The sequence below is a fragment of the Nannospalax galili genome, unplaced genomic scaffold (assembly GCF_000622305.1).
Source record: "Nannospalax galili isolate Female #2095 unplaced genomic scaffold, S.galili_v1.0 scaffold276, whole genome shotgun sequence".
NCBI lineage: Eukaryota > Metazoa > Chordata > Mammalia > Rodentia > Spalacidae > Nannospalax > Nannospalax galili.
The window spans coordinates 790,782-809,390 of record NW_008337766.1 but is presented as its reverse complement, the minus strand read 5'-3'; the positions used below and the strand labels follow the sequence as shown (position 1 = coordinate 809,390).

The following is an 18,609-nucleotide window of genomic DNA, read 5'->3' as shown; positions in this document are numbered from 1 at the left end:
TGAGTACCATTGCAGTTGTAAGTTAAAATGATTTACCTAAACATATTTCCACTAAAAGAAGTTAGAATTGCATTTGGAGGAAAATATTACACCTCTCTGATTTTAATTCAATTTTAACAGCACAATGGGAGTATATTGTTTATGCAATAAAACTATTCAGTCCATTAAACCACAACGAGAAAATCACTACCTGTAGTAAAATTTATGACAATGTAGTATCTTGATATGGTTGATAAATCTCAAAAAACTATTGCCTGCTGGAAGGAAACTACAGTACATATTTATAAATTATGCAAGGCAATTCAAATTTAGCTAAAATTGCAAGATTTTTATAAAATACCTTCATAAGATAGAGTGACACCCTAAAGAGGTACCTGGTTATCCCAAAATAATAGTGTCGTTCAGAGACTAAGATTAGAAATAATAATTAATAGTTATTACTAGCAGGTTAGAATAATTGATATTGTTTCTCATTTTCATCGTTTCTCTTATAAAGATACTATGAAAATAATACAAAAATTTGCAAAATGTAAAAGCACAGATGAGAGAGAATATGTAGTAAAACAGGGTAATGTTTTGAAATATTTTCCTCCTGTCTCTGTTTTATACAACAAACATGATTGTATTTTGTGAGAGAAAATACAGAATAAACACTAGGTTTATGGATTCTGGAACCAGGTTTTCCACTTCTAACATGGTTTTATGACACAGGGACAGCTCCTGCTTACTTCCCCATTGACTGAGCTTTTTCATGTATAAAATGAAAATAGGTATGGGACTTGGTTTATTGGGTGTGTTACAAGCAGAGACTAGGAGTGAACTAGGAGATTAAAAAACGAGGAGAAAAACATAGTGGATGCAGAGACATGTAATGTCACATGGTGTCCATGCTTGTAGACATGACGAAAGAAGAGAAGGATGAACATACATGGGACTTCATCAGAGTTGTGTACTGTCAGGATGCTTACACAAATAATAAAATATAAAGAGGAAGCTCCATGAACGTCATCTGAACTTGAAGTGTAAAATCCATTCTTAATAAAGTTTCGATATGTGGACTAATACCTGATCCATATAAAGTTCATGAGCCTCTCAAAGCTTTCTCACTGGCATGCTTGGCATTATTTCAGAGGGTCCTGACATTGTATGTGAGAATGCAGAGGCACTGAAGAGCATTGTCTTCTCTTTGCCTTACAAGGAATTGAGTCTCTTCTGGCAGAGGAGGATGTTACCTGAATAGCTTTCATTCTGCTGACAGTGGTATCCTTGGGGCTGGTCTCCTTCCCTCCTTCTCTGCCTCCCTCCCTCCCTCCTTCCCTTCCTTTCTCTCTTAAGATTTTATTTATTTCTATTTTATGTGTATGAATACTTAGCCTGCATGTATTTAAGAGAACCAAGTGCTTGCAAAGTCCGCAGAGGCCAAAAGAGGACATCAGATGCCCTGGGACTGCAGTTAGCACTAGGTCCTCTGCAAGAACAGTCAGTGCTCTTAGTGCTTGAGCTATCTCTCCAGTCCCTTGTTCTTTCTTACTAATTCACATTTATGGTTCATTCATCCAAGGGCTCAGTTGTAACTCCAGGTTTTTAAAAAAAATTTCTTCCACTTGAACTTTGGCTGTCACATTTGTCATTTTTGCACTTATGTATCAAATCTGTGCTCAGACTTTTAGCTTCCATCTGCAACACTGTCCTTATTTTATTTTATTTTTTTTCTAGCACTTTGATCATTGTTGTAGAGGCTTGTAGTGTGGCAAGTACTTAGAGGAAAAGTTTGGCAGATAATTTTATGCCCATTTAATGATATTTTCTTCATGATGATGACCTCTCAAGTCCTACCTATTGGGGGCTTCCCATTTCAGTCTTTGTCTCACAGCTGCAGGAAATCGCTTAACCACCTGCCCACCTATACACTTATCTTCTCTACACAGCACACGTGAATATGTGTTACACCTCAGTACATTTCTCTCTTTGTCCCATCTTGGTCCCTCAAATTCAGTAATCACCATGTTTAATCTGTTTTAGACTTGCATTCATTAAGAATGTCTGTTAGTCCGACACAAGCTTCTCTGATAGAATCAAAGAACCAGGCATTTCAAAATCCAGAGCAAAATTGAATTCCTGTACTGGTATCTGTAGAGGATTAGCTATTCAAATTGCCTGTCCTTTGTTAAGGCCTTTTATTCTAATATCTCTTTTAACTGTAGACTGAGCAAGTTTTAAAAAAAAATTGCTTCTATTGAATTTTTTGTGTATTTCATACAAAATTTCTCAAACAATATTAATCATCATTATACCCATCCCCACTGGCACCTTCTCATAGCCCTGACACTGGAGTCCACATACTCTGTCATACCTCTTAAGGCCCACTTGGGTCATCAGTGTCCCTAGCAGTTCCCCAGTGCAAGTCCATCCACTGAGGTCTAGTGAGCCTATCTAGAGTCCTTTGTTTTAGGAAGATCAGCTCTTCTTCACCTAGTAGCAATCAGTTGCCAATATTTCTTCAGATAAGATTGGGGTCAGCTCTTCATTTTCCCAGTTCTATGCTGGGTTACTGTCTGCCCGAGTTTGCATGAGACTTGTGTATGCTGACACCATTGCCATAGAATCATATGAGCAGGTTCCCAGGAGCTTGTAGGACTCTGTTTCCACCTGGTCATGCACCTCCTCCCTGGCTCTAACAATCTTTCTTCCCCCTCTTCCGCAATGGTCCCTTAGCCTTGGGTGGGTGAAGTTTAGTAAAGGAGTCCCGTCTAAGGACTATCATTGAGCAGACTCTTAATGTCTATGCCTTGGACATTTGTGACCTTTTCTGTTCCTGGCCCTCTGCTGCATGAGAGAGCTTCATTATTGAGGACTGAGAGATTCATTAGAGAGTGAGCAAGTTTTAAGATAACTGATCTTTGATTGTAGAATAAATGATTTCTAGTTTAATCAAGAACATTTTAAAAATTTTTGTTTAATAACCACATGATTATAAAAAGCATTTCATTGCAGCTTTAACATATTTGGTAACAATTTCCAGAGCAAGGATATATCTCTTTCAAAAGTGGCTGTAAATTTTTAGGTTTACAGTTGAATTAATACAGTTATACGATATTGAACTCAGTAACTCAGTATAAACCCTGTAAGACATAAAATTGAATGAGATTTTAACCATTGAAAATCATCTCCATTTCATTTTAAAATATGCTGTTTCCTACATTTCTAATGCTACTAACACTTAGGTGTTTGCACATGTGTCTTTAATCTCTATGTATCTGATTATTACTAGTCACAGTTGGTTACATTCGGATCCTTGGCACCTGAGTATGGATATAGAGTCATCAGGTAGATTTCAATGATGTTTATCACATCTACTAATTAACATGAAGTAACTGGCTCAGCGGTTAAGAACACTGAATGTTCTTGCAGAAGACCTGGGTTCATATCCCATCACCCACATGGCAGCTAACAGCTGTCCATAACTCCAGTTGCAGGGGATCTGACAGCCTCTTCTGTCCTCCTCAGACATTGCACGACATGGGTGCACTTACCTACAGGCAGGCAATATACGCGTACACATAAAAATAATAAATAAAATAAAAAAAGAAGCTAATTGGCCTATCTTGAGGTCTTTGTTTTAGCAAGGTCAGCTGTAGCAATCAGTTTTCAATATTCCTTTAGGTAAGATTGGGGTCTGCTGTTCATTTTCCCAGTTTTATGATCGGTTACTGTGTGTGAGTCTTATGGGCTACCCTGCCAATAACTCAAAGGAAGGTATCTCCTGTCTGGCATTGTTTCTTGTTATGTAGCCTTTAGCTATACAAATGGACTCCTATAAAATTATATTGAACTCATTAATCTTTGGTTATACTTTCCTTTTGGGTGTTTAAGACCCTACAACTGGCCTAGATAAACCCATTTATGTTTACTCTTAAGATCATTTGAGGATCTGTTCTTCAGGGGTAACATGAGCTTGGGGGGGAGCCCCTGGCTCCATTCTTTTACCAGCTCCATCCCTGTGAAGATAAGTCAAAGGTCCTACTTGACCATGCCTGGCTGTGCTTGGAAACATGGTGGTAATGTTTCCTCTGTGTTGACCCTCCTCTTTGTAGACTGGACACTGGTTCAAGTCCATCTGGTGGGGTCTCCACGGCCTCCTTGATCAAAAGGACAGGTGACTCACCATAGTTACAGGACATTTTGAGAGATGTTCCATAGTCCCCTGGAACTTAGTTGACCTTGGAGGGCAAGGATCAAAAGCTGTCCTTTAAGGCCCTCTGACCACATTAGTATAGGCTTTAAAGTATGGCTGTTAAACATACAGTAAGGTTAGTTCCACCAGTCTGGTACTTTTAATTACCATGTGCTATGTAGATAAAGCTTGGGCAAAACTCAAAAGTTCTCAGATAAACCTTGACTAGACATATATTTTGTTCCTTAAACTAGCCGACTAAACTATGACCTTAGAAATTTTAAATTATGTGTATATAATTTTTGTCTGATATATAATATATGATATATGATATATATATGTATGATATATGAAGGATATCACATATCATAACCAACCTACACAGATTTTCATCACTTGCTCAAGTTTTCTCATTTTTTCTATTTTGGAAAATGTCTCCATTCACAAATCCTTTTAATATCACTTACATTCTCATTTTCTTTTTTATTAATTATGAGACATAATAACATTAACAAATAAATTTTCCATCTGTTGTGCAAATTCTTTTCCTGGGGATACTAAGCAATTTTTATCCCTTTCTAAGGTTTTAGTGTCAAACCAATGTTTGATTAAAGTTTTCCTGGCAAACCTATGAGCTTACTGAGCTTACTTACAGAGATGACTGGGGGTCACTGAGGTATATGAGTGACCTGGGGTATGCACACTGGAAAGCCTTTACCCAGCATGGATCAAGCGTTTTCTTCCTAGGCTTCTCCAGATTGTATACTTTAGTCACTTAAAAAATATTTTATTATTTTTATTTTACGCATATGTGTGTATTGCTTGTATGTATGTGAGTGTACCCATGTCGTGCAATGCTGCAGAGGTCAGAAGAGGGCTTCAGATTCCCCTGGAGCTGGAGTTAAGGATGGTTCATAGCTGCCATGTGGGTGCTGGGAACTGAACCAAGGTCCTCTGCAAGAGACGACAGTGCTTTTAACTGCTGAGCCATCTCTTTGGCCATTTTATGGAATAAATGTGAACAAAATACATTTTCCTAATTTGCACTGCAATATTAAGAAAAAGACTTGGAACTGACTAAAATTTAGACTTGGGAAATTGGAAGCTTGGAGCCTGTTCTTTTTTAAAAAAAATTTTGAAGACATGTCTCCAGTAACCTAAGTAATTGGGTAATTAGAACAACAACAAGCAATAGATCACAGAAAGAGATTTGTAAGAGTTGCACATTTCTTTATAAGCTGTGCTCTACACAGATGAATGTGCACCAAATTTCTAAGCAGTGCTCAGTTGACACTAAGGTGTCCCATACATTTATTTGCTAGTGTTTGGCTCCAGTGCTATGCATAAGCCCACAAGAAAAAGTCCTCTTTCATAAACATTAAGATTTACTCAAAGTTAGATGCCTATAATCCCAGCACTCAGCAAGCCAAGTAGGAGGGGTATGAGTTCATTTGAGGCCAGATGTTATGTTAAAAAACAAACAAACCTAAAACTGTGTTGAGTATTATGTTTGAATCCCTAGACAAATGTTTCTGCAACTCAGATGAATATTTTTGTCCTTTATATTTACAGATCACTTTTGTATTCTCATCACATAATTGCTATATCTGATATGTATAAAAAATTTCATCTTCCTGGGGATGCAAAAGGGGGTAACAGAACAGCAGCAGAACCAGCTGAGAGGAGTGGGTAAAGAGGACAGGGAGAAGGACTGAAGGGCAGGACAAATGGGCAGAGTGCCACTACTGTTTTCCGTATTTGCTTTCTAACCATGTACTGGGATAATGACATTGCTTATTAAGAAATTAATATTTTCCACAACATTATACAATAGGTCATAATTGTAATGATCATTTTTAAATGACAAAAAATTAAGATGCACTGTCTTGACTCACTAGACCTTCACATGAATGACGGAACATATGAAATTCAGTGGGAAGCTGTGAGAGGATGCTGATGGGGAAGTGGGGCATAAAGATGATTAAGGTATTCTGTATAAAATACACGTAAATTCAATTTGAAAAGAAAAAAGTATAAAAATTAAGATTTGCTGAATTTAAGAGGTTTGCTGAAGATCAGATAGACAAGTATATAATACAAAAAGGACTTAAATCAAATTTCACCATAAGCACCAATGACTTTGTTCATCAGGTAAAACATAGACCTTGTTGTCTTGAAATGTTCCTGAATACAGAAGGCCTAGAGGAGGCAGAGAATTGTACTATGAAAAATCCTTTTAGCATTGCCCATTTCACCTTTCTGCTGATACCCTAGTGCCTGGGAGTCTGGGCTGCCCTTCTTTTTGTCTCTAGGACATTTGAAGTTAAGGGAAAACTGTCCTAAGACATATTTGATTTGAAATGGGCCCAGATGCCCTAAAATTCAGTTCTGCTGGCTACCATGCCCAATGTTTTGCCATTGCAACTCAATATTATTCATCTGTAGAGTTTACACTTGAGAATTATGAAATTGATTATAAATAAAAAAGCACAACAATTCTTATGATGTCTTAAGTTAGTTTATGGCTTTTTGCTTGGTCATACTCATAGTTGTCTTCAGCTGTATGGGTGCCCTCAGGCTACAGCTTGGATACACAGTGAAGGATTTCTTTAATTCAACTATTTGGTGAATAATATTTTTCTGAAAACATATTTGTCAGGCTTCAAAGTTTGTGTCTAGTACTACCATCCTTTAGAAGACTGGATGATTCTTCAAAACATCTATTCCATGAATACAGAGGATATATTAGACTCACTGAGGAAGATAACTCAGTTCAAATTGCTCTTTGTCTTTTATTACAGAAAAATGGCTTTACACTTTGTCCATGTCTTTGATTACCAGACTCCAGGTGTATTAGCAGTACACAGAAATGTACATCCAAAGACCCAACACAATATTCTGAGCTCCCTACTGTCCTATTCCTTTCATTGATACTTTCTCATCTCTGTTGGCACAGGGCTATATGAGTCAGGCTGCAGAGGTTGACGCCACTACCAGCTGCCAGTCCAGCAATGCCTCGCATAGTTTACCTGTACAACAAATTACATCATCAAGAGCAGAGGCAATAGAGAGTAGAGTATGAACCCTGGGTGCTGATTTCTTTTTCAAATCGAGAAAATCATTAGATGATCATTATATAAATAATGACAGACTTCGAAAGAACTTAGAAAGTTTAAATGGGAAAACTTATTTATTCCCCAATCTAAAGTACAGCAAGAGTAATGTGGTCACAGGAAAATGAAGTTAGAAGTTTCACTGCACTTACTGTCATGACATTAGCCAACAGGTTTTTTTTTTATTACTCACCAAAGCCTGGGCAGAGCCGTCTTTGGCAGTGAACCTCACACAGTGTTCAGTGTTTCTCAGCAAATAAGTCCTCGTGTTCAGCTATTTGTTGACCTGACATTGTATATAAATACACACATTTTAGAATATGTCACAGTTGAAAGATGTTATCCTTTTCCTGTTTTCAGAAAACTTGGTTGTAAAAATCTAGCCAATGAACTTACATGCTGTGACCTACTCCCATAACTTAAATGAAGGAATATTTCCTAGCATCAAGTAAGTCAAGTAGACTTCAGAATTTCTATGGAACAGTGACTGCTAATTAACTCCTATTCTGTTCTATTTAGAACTGGAAAGATTGAGGTTATTCTGTCCCTCATCCAATACTATATGACTGACCATTTAACTCTAATCCAGAGGCACCAAAGTCAAGAGTCACAACTCCTAGAGCTCATCCAAATCATAAGATCCTGGACTTCATACTAGATGTCACAGTTGGATAAAACATTTGCAAGTCTTCTGGTGGGCAGAAGGGAAATAGTCAGAGGCCTGCAGGAAGACATGACTTTAACCTGTAAATATCAGCTAAGCACAAAGCCATGGCCTGGTGATAGGAGCATGTTGAAAATCTAAGCCACTGTGTTATCTACTTAGTAACTCTTGGTCATATTTTACATTTAAAATGATGGTAATATAGGCAAATAATGAGGATATAATATATTAAATGCAAAACCCCAATGCAATGTCAGCACACTAGTGGTTAAGTATAGCATAACATTTCACAATATTCTCAGACAAATCACCAGTTTTAATTCATTTTCAGCATATTCAAACAACTTCATTTTTATTGAAGTCATAGTCATGATGTCACACAAAGTTCTAAAAGCTAGTAATAACTTCAAATATAACATTGCAAACTATATATTCTACCATTAAGACAGAAATTCAGCCTGATGGAATGTCCTGGTTTTAATTACATAACTGTCAACTTGTAAGAAAATAATATATTAAATAAAATGATTTTAATCTAGATATTTGTCTTTGAAATGTTTCTGGAAAATCTTCATTTTTAATAACTTCCTATTTGCTAAGCAGTTGCTTTCATAACAATCATTTTGATATTCTATTTTTAATTTTTGGAAGTAACCATTCAAATATTCTTGAGTAGAAAATGCTGTAACTCCAATTGTAAAGTCTTATTAATCACTCTGTTACAATTATTATGATGGCAGCCCATTTGGCCAATAGTGGGGCATTTCTTTCAGAAATATATCACAAATTTTAAAAAGGGCCTACATCTTGTCATTAACACAGTCACAGAGACACAGACACACAGACACACACACAGGCACACACACACACACACACACACACACACGACAAACTATAGCCTATGTACACAGATAAGTATACTTAAAAAAAGTTCCATGTTCTTTATAGTACTTCTACATTTTCAGTATTTCACTTTCAGAACAGACTATTGATATATACATATATTGTAAAGTATTAATTAATTTTAGGTGTATGAGTGTTTTGTCTGCATGAATGTAACTGTGTTCATGTTGTTCAAAGCTTGTGGAAGCCAGAAGAGGATGTTGGATACCTTGGAACTGGAGTTATGGGTGGTTGTTAGCCATACTGTGTTTGCTAGGAATGGAACGCAGGTTGTTTGCAAGAGCAGTCAGTGTTGAGCCTCTCTCCAGCCCTGATACTGATACATGTTTTTTTGTTTTGTTTTGTTTTGTTTTTTTTTGGTCTTTTTTTGAGACGGGGTCTCTCTGTAGTCCCAGCTGTATTGGAAATAATGTATTGACTAGACTTATGTTTTGGTATGGTGTGTAGTTAACTATTGGTTATTTCTGTTCCTCTTTTCTTAGACCCATAAATACAGGAAGAAATATTTCTGTTACTATTAATATAATTGGAACATATGGTACAAATTAATCATTTCACAGTCATCTTCAGGTTTACTTATGGAAGTACTTTACTTATGGAAGATCCTTAACTCAAAAACATCAAATCTGAAACTTTATCCCTCCAGTAATTTTATAATGCATGGAATTTTGTGTTGGTAAGAAAACTGAGGCTATCTCAAAGTGCTATGGATAGCTAACTTGGTATATAAGTCACCCTGGATTAGCACTCTTATTTTTTAAGGGACCTGGTTAGTCCATTTGACCCCAAGAGACAACTTAGTAGCTAGCCAGCATGAGAGTTTGGTCACATAGGTAAATTAATAAGGTCTAACTAGTTAGGAGAAGGGTTCAATGTAAAGGCATTTAATAATATTAGACTTTCAAACATTATTTGGTACATTAATTCAAATGTGTAAATTGGCAAAGCCCAGAGGCCTTGGCATGGAAAAAAAAAAAAAAAAAAACGAGGGCAGATAGAAATAAAATTAAATTTTAAGAAGGTATTAAAAAATACATTACAATCTGAAATTAAGAACTAAAATCAGAGTTTCTCAGTCTATTAAAACTCACTTCTATTAGTAGGTGAGATGACTAAAGTAGGTGGATTGATAAATGTGCACGTGGGCATATATTTCAAATGTGAAATTATCAACTTTTTTCCCAGGCAATAAACTTGAATCTATATTACATGTTATTAATTGTTCCCAAATATTGGAGCATTTTTATTCTTCAAAGATTAAATGTAATATTGATTTCCTCAACTTATAATTAAGGATTTTTGTACTCTGTGATGGCTGTCCTTCAGAAGGCAGTGTATGCTTTGAATCAGCATCAAACATATGGTACAGTTTCTCCTATAGCCAGGATTCATGGGTCCAGGAATCAAGGGGTGGAAGTGGGAATGATTCCACTCACTATCACCCCCGATGACCCACTAGGAAAATTTTTGCTTCCTGTACCCTCAACTCTGCTGGCTTAGAAGTTCTGGTCCCAGAGGAGGGAGTGCTTCTGCCAGGAGAGACAACAAACATTCCATTGAACTGGAAGCTAAGACTTCCCCCTGGACACTTTGGGCTTCTGATGCCCTTAAGTCAGCAGGCTAAGAAAGGAATAACAGTATTAGGAGGGGTGATTGACCCAGACTACCAGGGGGAAATTGGACTGGTTCTCCACAATGGAGGTAATGAAGATTATATCTGGAAGGCAGGAAATTCCTTAGGGCAACTTTTGGTGTTACCATGTCCTGTTATTAAGGACAATGGGAAACTGCAACAACCCAATCCAGTCAGGACAACAAATGGCCCAGACCCTTCAGGATTGAAAGTATGGGTCACTCCTCCAGGGAAATAGCCAAGACCTGCAGAGATGCTTGCTGATGGTGGAGGAAATACAGAATGGGTAGTAGAGGAAGGCAGTTACAAATACTAACTTAGGGCATGTGACCAGTTGCAGAAAAGTGGACTGTAATTGACATGACTATTTTTGTCCTATTTGGTTAAGACTAGGCTTGTGCATGTATACACATGTGTTAAGGAGATACTTGAGTTATTCTTTTTTTAGGAATGTGTGATTGAGATAAGTGTTAAGTGGTTAAGTGTTGTGAACCTATATGCATATATTGGGTTATGAGATATTAAAGACTAAGCATTCCTTGAAGACCTTATCACCTACTCTAAGATATATAATGCATTGGTCACTGTATAATGGGATAGTCATATCATGTTAGGTAGAATTATGACTTTAACATTGTTTTCATTTGAAAATTAAGCATGACATAGAGAGATGTTAATTGGGTGTCAAGTTGACAAGGGGTGGACTTGTGATGGCTAATCCCGGATGTCAACTTGACTGGATCTGGGATTAACTGAAATGAGAGAGATCTTCTTAATTGGATCATCTGAAACTGGAAGACACACCCTAAATGTGGGTGTTTCCTTCTGATGGCAACTGGTATAAAAGGCCGTGGCTGAGGAGACTGCCTGGCTTCTTGTGCTTGCCTTCTCTCTCACCGGTGAGTTCGCCTTGCTGCTGTAGACTGAAGACTAGCTGATATTTTGGAATTCATCAGACCTTCAGCACCAGATTAGGACTATTGAGACATCCAGCCTTGTGTACTGAGCGACTATGGAGTCTCAGCCTCTCCAGTGTGGTGCAGCCATTGTTGGACTACTTGGACTCCATCTTGTGAGCTAAGCTGATAAATCCTTATACATATATATTCATTCTACCGGTTCTGTTTCTTTGGTCAACCTTGACTAATACACTAACAGATTTGGTATTTCAGAATTACATACTAATACCTGTGTTTTTTTTCTTCCTTCTGTCTCCAGTAATCCATTGGTAATTGAGATTCAGTCCAGTATAGCGATCATGGGAAGGAAAAGTAGAGTTTGCTTTGAGGCTTCAACACTTCAACACCATTAAAATCAATTTTGAAATTAAAATTTAAATATCCAATTAAGAAGTATCTTTGGTCAGGTACTTCAGAAACAATGTCTGGTGTATTTGTGAGGTAGAGTTTTTTTCCCCACCATACTTAGTAAGTTAAACCTAATATAAAATTAAACCAGAGTCTGTTTCCATCATGTTGTAAATCAAGGTTATTATAATTCAGTATCAGATATGAATCAGTTAATTACGTTTCAGTCAAAGTTCTAATATTTCAGAGAAGAGCAGATGTTACCCTTTCTAGCACCCCATTAATATCCCCAGTCAGTTTTCCCTAGAGCAGAGAATAGAAGCATATTCCCCTTTTTGTTTCTTAAGCAAGCCCAATTGCTCCCCGAAGCACAAGATTTAATTATCCTTATTGCATTATATTTGCTTGAATAGCTACAGAAGTTATTAATGAGCATAACATTTTCTGATCTTTTTCATGAATTCAGCTAGCTATGATATTTATGCTGATTCAATTACCTTTAGCACATTAATTAGTGCAGCAAAAGAATTAGGATTTTGGATTTATAATCTAATTTATTTCTATTGATCACTATGATATATGTCACTTTGGACAGAATCAGATGAGAGCGAGAGAGCAAGAGAGCGAGAGAGGAGAGCGAGAGAGCGAGAGAGCAAGAGAGCGAGAGAGCTAGAAAGTGAGAGTGAGAGCAAGAATGAGAACAGAGAGAGAGAGAGAGAGAGAGAGAGAGAGAGAGAGAGAGAGAGAAATTCAGAAAGGGGTGGTTACTATGCTAACTAGATTGTTATGGGAATGTTGATCAAGAAACCACAAAAGGTTTATATTAAATATTAGATTAACCACAAATAGCTGTGTAACTTTGGGCAAATAGTTTAAATTCTGTGTGTTAATTTTATCATTTGTCTTTCTGATTGTGAGTTTGAGCCTTTAACAGCTATGCCAGTTCTCCAGCCCAATTTTATCATTTGTGTAAAGACACAAATGAATTATTAATAATACATTTGTTGTATCCCTTGCTTTAGTATGAAATATCTTCATACACTTAGAGCATTGAGAACTACATTTGGCACATCACATGCCTGGCCTAAGTGTCAGTCATGTTACCATAAATAGAACACACAGAATTTGAAAAAAGAGACAGTAAATGTGTGTTTATATACTTTGCTAGATATAAACCCAGCTCCGCATAGACTTCTACTTAACATTTCAGAAATACACACTGTCATCAGAGAAAATCAGAAACTAAAATAAAACAAGCAAGTTCCAGTAGAAACTAAACAAAGCAGATTCAAAAGTATAATCAGGTGAGATACTAGATTTAGTACTCAGAGTTGAAAGCAAGTATTTTGATTATTATCATTTGATTGTGCTGTGTGCTGTATTGTGTGTGTGGATGTGACTGCAGTTGTTCATTCTTATGCACATGTAAAACATAGAAAGAGATAGGGCTCACCAGTGATTTCCTGGGATGCTCCTGTCTCTGCCTCCCAGTGTTGGGGTTATAGACAAGCACAAATGTGCCAGGCCTTTTCTCTGATGGTTTCATACATGTATGTAGTGCATTCTGGTCATACTCATCCTCTCATCCTCTCTCAACATCCTTTCCCCTCCACCAGTCTCCTCCTCCAATGAAGTCCCCATTCTATTTCCATGGCTTTTTATTTCTCCTTTGCGATCCACTGTGTTTACCCGGGGCTGCCTGTTTGAGCATTTTCCAGCCTATGAGTAACTCACCAGTAGCTATGCAGATGTAGACACTGGTTTCCTTTCCTCTAGCAGCTCCCTTACCTCTGGGTCCCAGGAGACCTTCCCCCTTCTGTGTATGAATATTTAGGGACCCAATTCTGTACACAACCTTGGTAGACAATTGTAGCTACTGTGCAGTCATGACTGCCACAGCCATGTCATGCCAACAAAACAGCATTGCATAGCCCTCGTAACCATCACCCAAGTCTTACAGTCTTTCTGCTTCTACTCCCCATGTTCCCTGAGCCTCGGAGAAAGAAATTTGAGAATCCAATTTAAGGCTGAGCACTCACCATTCACTTATTCTTAGCACCTTGATCCACATTGAGTCTTTGCCATAAACCACCATATTATGCAAAGAGAAGAATCTCTGATCAAGGCTGAGGGCAGCACTAGCCTACTGGTAGAATTATAAATATTTATGAGGCAGTTTGATTGACATCACATTCATTTAGAAAAAAAAAAGTGTGTTAGCCTCCAGAACCTATGACTTGCATAGCCATGGACCATTGATTAGTTCCACAGTACCTGACATGGACTCCTTCGTTTGGAGTGGGCTCAGATCCATTCAGAAATCAGAGGATTACTCCCATGACATTCATGCCACTATTGGACCAGTTGTCACATTTTATCTGGCAAATTGGTATCAGAGCATGCAGGGTCCAAATCTGGGAAAGGTAATTTCTGTCTTTTATCCCCTAGCTGTCTACATAGCAGCTTCTAGCAATATAAAAGCTAGGAACAAGAAAGAAGCTTCCTGTTCAGTTCCAGTATGGTTCTATGCGTCCCAGAAGTTTGGCATCTTTTTCAATAGGGTTTACCATTCAGTTCACTGGGAAACCAAGGGCAATGGCTTGAAACTGTAGATTTTGGTGCCTCTAGGACCTTCCTGTCACACAGCTGCAAATAAGGTTTTGTTTAATAACCCATGGTTTCTTGGATTCACATTATCCATGGTACCTCTGTTCAAACTCTTTAAAATTAGGTTTTTCAATTAATTTATAAAGCAGTAGGTTTGTATGTGGGTTCTTTATACATTCGAGTTTTTGTCAGCCCCTCCTTTACTCCGTCTCCACCATCCTGCATCCTCGCCTCTGTTAAAACCTTGCTACCCCAGTTTTCTTTTCCTTTATCTCCCATGTCATATGTCATTTGCCACCCCCATCTCCTTACAGCTTATTCTCCTCCACTCCATGACCCCTTTCTCATTTCTAGTTCTCTACAGATATTCCAAGTTTAAAAAAAAAAAAAAAAAAAAACCAAATCTGGTTATGCCTGGATCCCTTTCCAAGCTGGAAAGCTGTGGTCCCACCCTGAGGCGAACACTCCTAGTCCATGCCCTGAGACCAGGCTCCGCTGTGGAAGCTGGGGTGCTTGGGGAGCAGGGTCCTACCTCCGACACCCTCTTTGTGCACGGAGATGATGGAGGGCCTGCAAAGCCAAGCTTGCCCTCTCACACGGCTAGCTGGGGTGCAAGTCCGAGTCACCTTCTTGGTGGCCTACAAGAATCACAGCACTTCCTCCCTTGGACCCTGGACTGGGTTTCATCATCCAGATGTAAAATAGTGCAGTGACCTGCAGCAAGTTGGCCTCAGCAGCATCATGATATGTCAGCTCTTTGAGGACCAGAAGTCAGATGAAATGCATGTATCAACGTGAAAATAAATGGATTCTTAGCAGCAGACACGTCATGGACAACATCAGGCTAGGAATGGAGAAGGAGGATGTTCTGTGGTATCTGGGTTGCACTGAGGGAGGGGTAAGAGTAGCTCCTAGTGTAGGGCCAACCCCTCCCCCAGTCCCAATCTCAGGAGTCCTGGCACACCACACCCATAGGGGCTGGCACCCCATCCACAAACTCACTGTGCCCTGGAAAGGTCTCAGGTCCTACCTGTCCCTTCCTGTTACCCTTTCTCAGGCAGAATTAGACAGGCAGATGGGACAGCACCAGCCAAGGAGTCCAGCTGGGAATCTTGATTTCAGACCTGACCCTGGATGGACTCTTGTTTGGTTCCATACAATTATACTAGAGGAGCAAAGCTATAGGTTTCAATTCTACTGTTTACAGCATGTATAAAAGCATCATCAGAATGCTTGGTAAAGCAATTTAACAGGGCCATTGGGACATCATGGAGCAGGTGTTGCTGTGGTGACCTATAGGATGCTTGGCCCTATAGTCATCACAATGAAATAAGCTGGGTCTGGTTAATAGTAATGGTTACAGGGGTGTTAGGGGGTATACTATAGAGGTAGAAGGTTATTTGAAAGCAGGGTCCATCATGAAGTTTCCATGCTGAGATGAGACTTTTCAGAGACGCAGCTGTTCATGGGAGGCACTCATGCTCCTGTAAGTAAGCCAAGAAATTCGTTGGTTCACCAAACTGGGATTGGATGGGAGTGTTACTCTGGTCTGTCTGTTGGTACCCTGAAGTGAATAGACATTTGTTCACATCTCCAGGAAAGTTGGCAGAAGCATTCCCATTCTAAGCAGAGGGTTTTAATGTCTCTCCTTTGGGGCAGCCGAAAAAGTCACCTTTGACAATGTCCCTTTGATACAGTATATGGTCCAATCTTGTGCTGGCTTAGAATACTACAGGCATGTGAAATTGGGGCTCAAACACACCCCTGGGCTGGAGTGGGATAAAAGGTGAACAGGAAGAGCTTTGGGAGATGGGAAGGGTGTGGGCTTGAGTTCTTGTTGACAGAGGTACTTGGTCCCCTGTGGATCCTGGAGTACAGAGGGTAGTTTGACCCTCAAGCTGGGTAGCAGCCGTTGTGGTGGCCACCATCTGCCCAGTTCATGAGCTCACTGCTCTGGAACCACAGCTGGATCACCCTCTGGCCCCACTCCACAGAGTCGCTAGCATGGATGATGTTCCTGTGAGAGCTGAAAGGGTGAATGAAGCCTGGGCCGAGGAGTCTCAGTTATAATCTGCCTCTAGCCTGCCGTCCTCTGTCTAAAGGAACAAGGTGATTGTGCAGAAGAAAAGGGAATGATGGAGCTCGGTATGGTGCTGCACATGTGCAATCCCAGCACTGGAGAAGCTGAGGCAGGGAGATTGCCTTGAGTTCAAGGCCAGCCTGGGTTATAGAGGGACACTCTGTTTTAAAAAAGGAAGGAAGATTGGGACTAGAGATGCAGCTCCGTTGATACAGTGCATGCCTAGCATGCACAGAGCCCTAGATTTGATCCCTAGCACCACAGAAACCAAGTGTGGTGGTGCATGCCTGTAGGTCTTCCTCAGGTCTATAATGAGTTTGAAGTCAGCCTGAATTACATGAGACCCTGCCTGGAAAAGATGGAGGGAGGAAGGGAGGAGAGGGAAAAGAAAAAATCAAATCTGAGAAAAAACTTTCCAGTTCTTTCCATTTTACTGTGCATTTCATCATTTCAGTTTTCTTTACATCTGGTCATAGAATAGCTCTATTTCCAGGCATATGAGAAGCTTCCAGAGTGATTTACATAGTCGCTACGCTAGCTTACACTCCTACTTTGAGTGTGTAGGTGTTCTCCATTCCTTACCTCCGCACCAGGTTTGTTGTCATTTGTAGTCTTGATGATGGCCGTTCTGACTGGGGTTAGAGATCTCAAAGTCATTTTAATTTTCATGTCTATGATAGCTAAAAGTTAAACACTTTTAAAAGTGTTTCATAGCTACTTATATTTTTTGAGTATTCTCTATTTAGTTTGGTATCGTATTTTAATGGCTGTTTTATTTTCTTGATCTTTAGATTTTTTAAAATTCTTTTTCTATATTCTAAGCATCAATTCTCTATCAAATGTATAACTGGCAATTTTTTCTCTAATTCTGCCCTCTTCCTATTCATTCAAGTTAAAGTGCTCTTTTCTGCGAAAAACTGTTGAGTTGTAAGAGATCTCATTTGTCAGTTGTTGGTCTTTTTAGCTGAGTACTGTTTAGAAGCTATGTATGTCTATATGTTTAAATATAGTTCCTGATTTTTCTCTCTAGCAGTTTCCGAGTATTTGGCCTTATGTTGACATCTTTGACACACTTAGAGCTGAGTTTTTATTCAGGATAAGAAATAAGGATGCAGTACCCATCCCACATGGTGAGATCATTTTCGTAACATCATTTCTTAAGGGTGCTGTCTTTTTGGTAGTGTGTATTTTGGGTATTTGTCAAAATTGATTTCTTTTTAGTTATATAGAGTCATATCTCGGACCTCTATTCTACTGATTGATCTATTTTTGTGGCAAGATCCTGCTGTTTTTATTGCTGTATCTCTATAATATAACTTGAAATCAGGTGTGGTGATTTGCCTAGCAGTCATTGCTTTGTTCAGAATTGCTTTGGTTATCCCTGGTATTTTGTACATCCAAATAAATTTTAAGAAAATTTTTTCTATGTCTGTGAAGTATGGCCCTGGAACTTTGATTGGGATGGAACTGAAACTGTAGAATACTTTTGGTAGGATGACCATTTTCACATGATTGATTCTTCTGATCCATATTTATAGGAATTCTTTCTGTCTCTAGAGTCCTCCTCAATTTCCTTCATCATCTCAAGGTTTTTATCATAGAGGTGTTTGGTTTCCTTGCTTATATTTAGTCTCAGGTTTTAAATTATTTTTTGTGTTATAATAAATGGGATTATTTACCTGGTTCCTTCTATAGGATGTTGTCATTGGCATATAGGAAGGCTATTGGTTTTTATGTGTTAATTTTGTATCCTGTCACTTTGCTGAAAGTGATTATGCACTATAGGAGAGTTTTGGTGGAGTCTTTAGCTGTTTTATCTATAAAATCACGTGATCCATCTGCTTTTCTCTTTGTTTACCTTTTATTTATTTTCTCATCTTACTGCTATAGCTAAGATTCCAAGTATGATAATGAATTGGAAAGGAGAGTGGGTGTCTTTTTTTGTTCATGATTTTAATGGGAATGATTTGACGTTTTGTCTGTTTAGCACAATGTTGGCTTTTCTGTATCTAGCCTTTGTTATGTTGATATAGGTTCTGTTCATTCATAGCCTCCCCATGTCTTTATCACGAAAGGAAGTTGGATTTTTCTCAAATGCCTTTTCTCCATTATTTTGATGATATGTGAT

General features: G+C 38.6%; 1 pseudogene; it reads left to right on the top strand.

Annotated features, from left to right (window-relative positions):
- Window positions 1-15,230: 15,230 nt before the first annotated feature.
- The window catches only part of LOC103733843, a 20,418-nt pseudogene continuing 17,039 nt past the window's right edge, over window positions 15,231-18,609 (top strand).